A 4885-nucleotide genomic window follows, 5' to 3' on the forward strand; every position below is an offset into this window, starting at 1 on the left:
AGAAAACAATGCATGTTGCGCCGACCGCTTTGCGTCAGTTTGACTATTAAAACAGGAATGCCTACACATGAAGGATCAATGCGAACGCTTGCAGCGTTGAGCATTATACCGAACATTTATCTATAATCGTTTCCTGGACTCAAACCTACTTTCAATATTACGATATAGCCATAGTAATAAATCGGGCTTCAGCACTTTCGATAACAGAGCACAAACGGTAAAGAAACTAGCAAGGCGTTTTTCGTGTTCCCCATATTTTCACACCATTGCTCGCCAAGTTTCCGAATTCTAAACTTGACTGGACTTATATATCTCAAACGTGACAAAAAGAGAACTTCCCAAAGGATATCCTTTTGGAGAAATTGCATCGAAACCTGGGACCCTGTGTTGCACGTTTCGGACTTGAACGGCGACTAGGGAGAAGGAAGTGGCGTAGGTGTGAATGAACGTATCTCAGCAACACCACGCAACACCACGAAGCCAAACAAGCGAACCAAGCCAACAACTCTTGTACTTGCATAGAGCCGACGGTAGCTAAGGAAGTGCGACGCTCACCGTCACATATAATATATTTTACACTGCATCGTTAATAAAAAAAACTTTGAATGCTGATGCAATTAGCACGTTTTTCTTTAGCTGGAATGAAAAGAAAAGTGAAACCGAAGTTAGTGGTGTAAAAGCTGCCGGCAGCAATTGCAGGATGCGGACGCGAGTCTTTTTCGAAAAGTGGTAGCAGACGACAATTTACCGCCTCAATCATGTCTGTCATGTCTGATCAAGCAAGCAAAAGAGAGCCCTGCGAGCCCGCCAATTCCTTCCAAATGGAAGAATTGGACAATTTTATGTTCCAACATCGAGACCTGGCTGGTGGGGACTCTAACCTCACGCCAAACATGACCAGAGATGACAAGGCAAGGTTATGGGCCGAAGTGACCTGCCGCCTGAACCACCTCGGGCCGCCGCGCACCACAGAGCGATGGAAAAGAGTTGGGTTCAACCGGGTGAGCAAAGCCCGGAAGCGGTGCGCAGTCGTTGAGGCTGAGAGATAAGCTAGGCAGTAGATAAATAGCCGGGACAGAGTTATTGATATATATTTTGTATTCACAGCCGCAAATCGGGGGGAGGCTCTTCTTGGGTGCGGCTGTCATAGACATACTCCCGCATCCTGCCCACTGTGTGGGTGGACTCTGCCCTGGGCACCCCCAGGGTTTCGTGTACCTCCCTTTCCAGAGGAGGAGGTACGTACTTGACCAGAGAACAGCACAACAATCTACATGTACTGCTTATTTCTGCAGAGTTCCAGGAGGCGGGGTAAGTGCACGAAGTGAACGTTTAAATCTGTATTTTAAAATAAATGGAAGCATTGCATTAAAATTTCAATGAACTTACCTGAGAAAGAAGTGAAGAAAGCAGGATTGGCACCTCGTTACCTACGTGGTCCCAAAAGTGGGTTCAGCTTTCTGAACATTTGTTGATAGTTTTACTGGTGGGTTACAATAGCCATTTTTTAAAGCGATAAATATAAGCAACAACTGGTTCATTTATTTATCGGTCCCTTTCACAATCCCGCCAACTCTAGGGTGTACAGAGGGCAAATGGACTTGTCCCTGTACAGGCTAACCCTGAAAGGACTGCACATGTGATAACTATTAAAAACTATGGGACGTGTATGTAAATAATTTCTGGGTTTAGGGCCATATCCAGGGGAAGAGGAGAGACTGAGCTTCAAAATTCATCCTGGACCGCCAAGTATTTTTCCTGGGTTCGGCCCCGACTTTGCTTAGACCTAGAGACATTGAGAGCTGTAGTAAGCTGGTTAGTCTAGTTAAAAGGTGATTGAAATGACATGTAAATGGGAGTGGTACATCCTAGCGTGAGCCACAGCACTACCAGCTACATTCAGCTGCTGCAATGAATCATCTACTTACCTGTTTCTCCCAATAGTACGCAACATGTACAACTCTTATAGGGTAATACGCACACGACAGGGAGCAGCTACTTGCCTGGCACTCACAATAGGTTTACCGCAAGTCATCCATTTGCAGCATTGCTTTTACAGCAAACTATAAAGGTTACTACAGGGGCAAACCTGTGTAAAATCTAAAGCTGGAGCACAGTTCCATTTCACTCTATAAAAAAAAACATAAGAGATTGCACATGTTACAGTGCATGCAGTGCAAACACGTAACAATAAATGTGCCATGTAGGTGCAGTCTGTGGGCGCCCCGGCAGAGGAGCACCCAGATTCGCAGGATGCAGGGGAGGCGTTTGAGGAGGAGGCGGAGGATGAGGAGGAGGTAGATCGGGAGGCCTCTAACTCAACGCGTAAGATGCTTTGCTTGACTAATGGGAACTAAAACCGTCAGCAACATGAACATGACCACACTTATTACTGATCTAAACTATGTTTTCCTGCAGAAATGCCACAGCCTCGAGCACAGCAAGCCACGGTTCGACCAAGGTGGCCTCATCAAGTCCCTCGAGTCTCTCAACAGGAGCGGCGGGTCGAGGTGGCCTTTTCAGCCGTGGCCAACCAACTGCGCCTGCTCGAGGCTAACGTAGGCTGTGACAGAAGAGGTGAGAGGTTCCAGGAACAGGTAATGTCGACAAATCCCTGAAGCACAGTAACATGATTAAATACACGCTTACTTCACACATAAGCTTCCAATAGTTGGTGTCAGCAAAGTCTTCGTGACCTGTACGAGATGTTGGAAGTCGAGAAATCTGCAAATCATGTTTCAGATCACGCTCGGCAAGGGGGCAGCTGCTGGAGCGGTTGGACCAGCTGGCGCAGAACGTGGGGCAGCAGACGCAGAGCATGGACTGGATCATACAGAACACCCGGGAGTGTGTCCTCTCCATACAGGAAAGCGCTGTCTTCGTGCGAGAGGTCATCCTCCTGCTGTCCAGCCACGCTCTGCGTCAGCCTCAGCCCCAGCCCCAGGCCGAGCAACTGGCCCAACCTCCTCCGGAGGATGACAACTGGGTGTGAATTACTTTACCTTTTTTTTTACTAACATCCAAGGGGATTTTTTTTTATTTTGTATATATTAATTTAATGGCAGGGTGTCTAGCAACCGGGAAAACCGGGAAATGTCAGGGATATTTTACGCACCGGGAGAAATCATGGAATTATCAGGAAATCTGGCATAAATCGAGCCAAGTCAGGGAAAATTACAGATTGACATTTAAAAAGGGGAGGTTACGAACCTGTACACCAGGCGGCGCTAGCTTTCGCCCGATACCAAGGGTGGACTCACTACTATTCATCCATCCAAGGTGATGGTCTACGTTGTTGATCTGGCTGATCGTGCTGTTTGTGCTTTAGTTTTGCGAGCATGTGACACGTTTTTTTTTCCTGGCTCGTGCTTTCTTTACGCCCGTTTTTGTTGCTTTGTGCCATGTTTACGAAACTGGAGCTTCTCGATGTCTGCGATGAGAGTGCTCGTTGAACCCGGGCAACCGAGCCGTTTGAACCCAAGCCTAGCACTTTCGCAGCGCTAGAGGCCTAGCGTTTCGTTGGGGGAAATATCGACGTCCGACTGTGCGTCCGTGGTCGCTCCAAAAACTTCGTGAGTGAGAATGTCCACGACAAAGAGGTGCTCATTTAATCCAGACTGGACGAACCCAAACGTTTCTGGACATATAAGTTGGATCCAACCAGTGAAAGGTGATCCTCACAGCACGCAATGTTGAGTCTGCCGGAAGAGCTTTTCTTTGAGCAACATGGGGAAGACGGCGGTTTCGAGCCACGCTTCGAGCAAGAAGCACCTTGGTGCTATGAAGTTGCTTCCAAACTCAACCCAAGCATGTCTCCCGTCGTTCTTCACAAGACCAGCGAACGTTTCGGCCGCTACTACTAGCGACGCCGCGTGTGCTTCCGTGAAACAAGCAGCTACCGCGCCACCTCCGAACGTGTCGGTGGGTGGTTCTCTTTTTAAGACGAACGTGACAAGGGCAGAGATCATTTGGTGCATGAACTCGATAATGACTCATGGATCATTTCGCTCTACAGTGGCATCTGCCGCGCTTTTCCCGTTGATGTTCCCGGGGTGTGAAGTTGCTTCAAAAATGCAGCTAGGGAAAGACAAGGTGGGGTACACCATTTGCCACGGAATTGCTCCCTACTTTTGAAGGCAGCTGCTCTCAAGCCTCAGCAGTGTGCCGTACGCGGTTGTTGCGTTTGACCAGTGCTTGAACAAGGTCGCCCAAAAGCAACAGATGGACGTACTAGTCAGGTACTGGGATGGCTGTGTGAAAACTCGGTACCTAACTTTGTGTTTCCTGGGGCACTCATGTGCAGAAGACCTGGCTTCTGCTCTCCGCAGCGCTACTCAAGAAATGAGCCAAACAAAGATTTTGCAAGTTTCGATGGATGGGCCCAATGTCAATTTGAAGTAGCTTAGGTCTCTGAAAGAAGAACTAAGATCATCAGATGACAGTCACCAGATCCTAGATATTGGAAGTTGCGGGCTTCATGTTATAAATGGTGCTTACAAAGCAGGTCACACCGCAACTCGCTAGGACTTGGTAACTTTCCTTCGCAGCTGTTACAACCTTTTCAAGTCTGTACCTGCTCGTCGTGCCGATTATGTGCTCATGACAGGAAGCAAACAATTCCCAATGAAATTCTGCTCAGTGCGATGGCTGGAAACCAGTAAGGTGATTTCTAGGGCACTGGTGGTCCTTCCTAACTTAGCTAAGTTTGTGGAAGGCTCAACAAAAGCAAAGAAGCGGCCAACATGCTCAGCTATGACATAGTAGTTGAAAAAGCAGTGGGTGACGGAGCTGCTGTCAGCAAAACTAGCCTTCGTATTGTCGATTGCTGGGGAAATGGAGCCATTCCTGGCGCAATTCCAGACCAATAAGCCAATGACTCCTTTCC

At 48.0% G+C, this 4885-nt stretch overlaps 1 pseudogene; it reads left to right on the forward strand.

Moving 5' to 3' along the window:
• Positions 1-758: 758 nt before the first annotated feature.
• LOC115327665 lies at positions 759-4576 on the forward strand (annotated as a pseudogene).
• The last annotated feature ends 309 nt before the right edge of the window (positions 4577-4885 follow it).

This window comes from Ixodes scapularis, unplaced genomic scaffold, assembly GCF_016920785.2.
Source record: "Ixodes scapularis isolate PalLabHiFi unplaced genomic scaffold, ASM1692078v2 ptg001639l_1__unscaffolded, whole genome shotgun sequence".
In the NCBI taxonomy this organism is placed as follows: Eukaryota; Metazoa; Arthropoda; class Arachnida; order Ixodida; family Ixodidae; genus Ixodes; species Ixodes scapularis.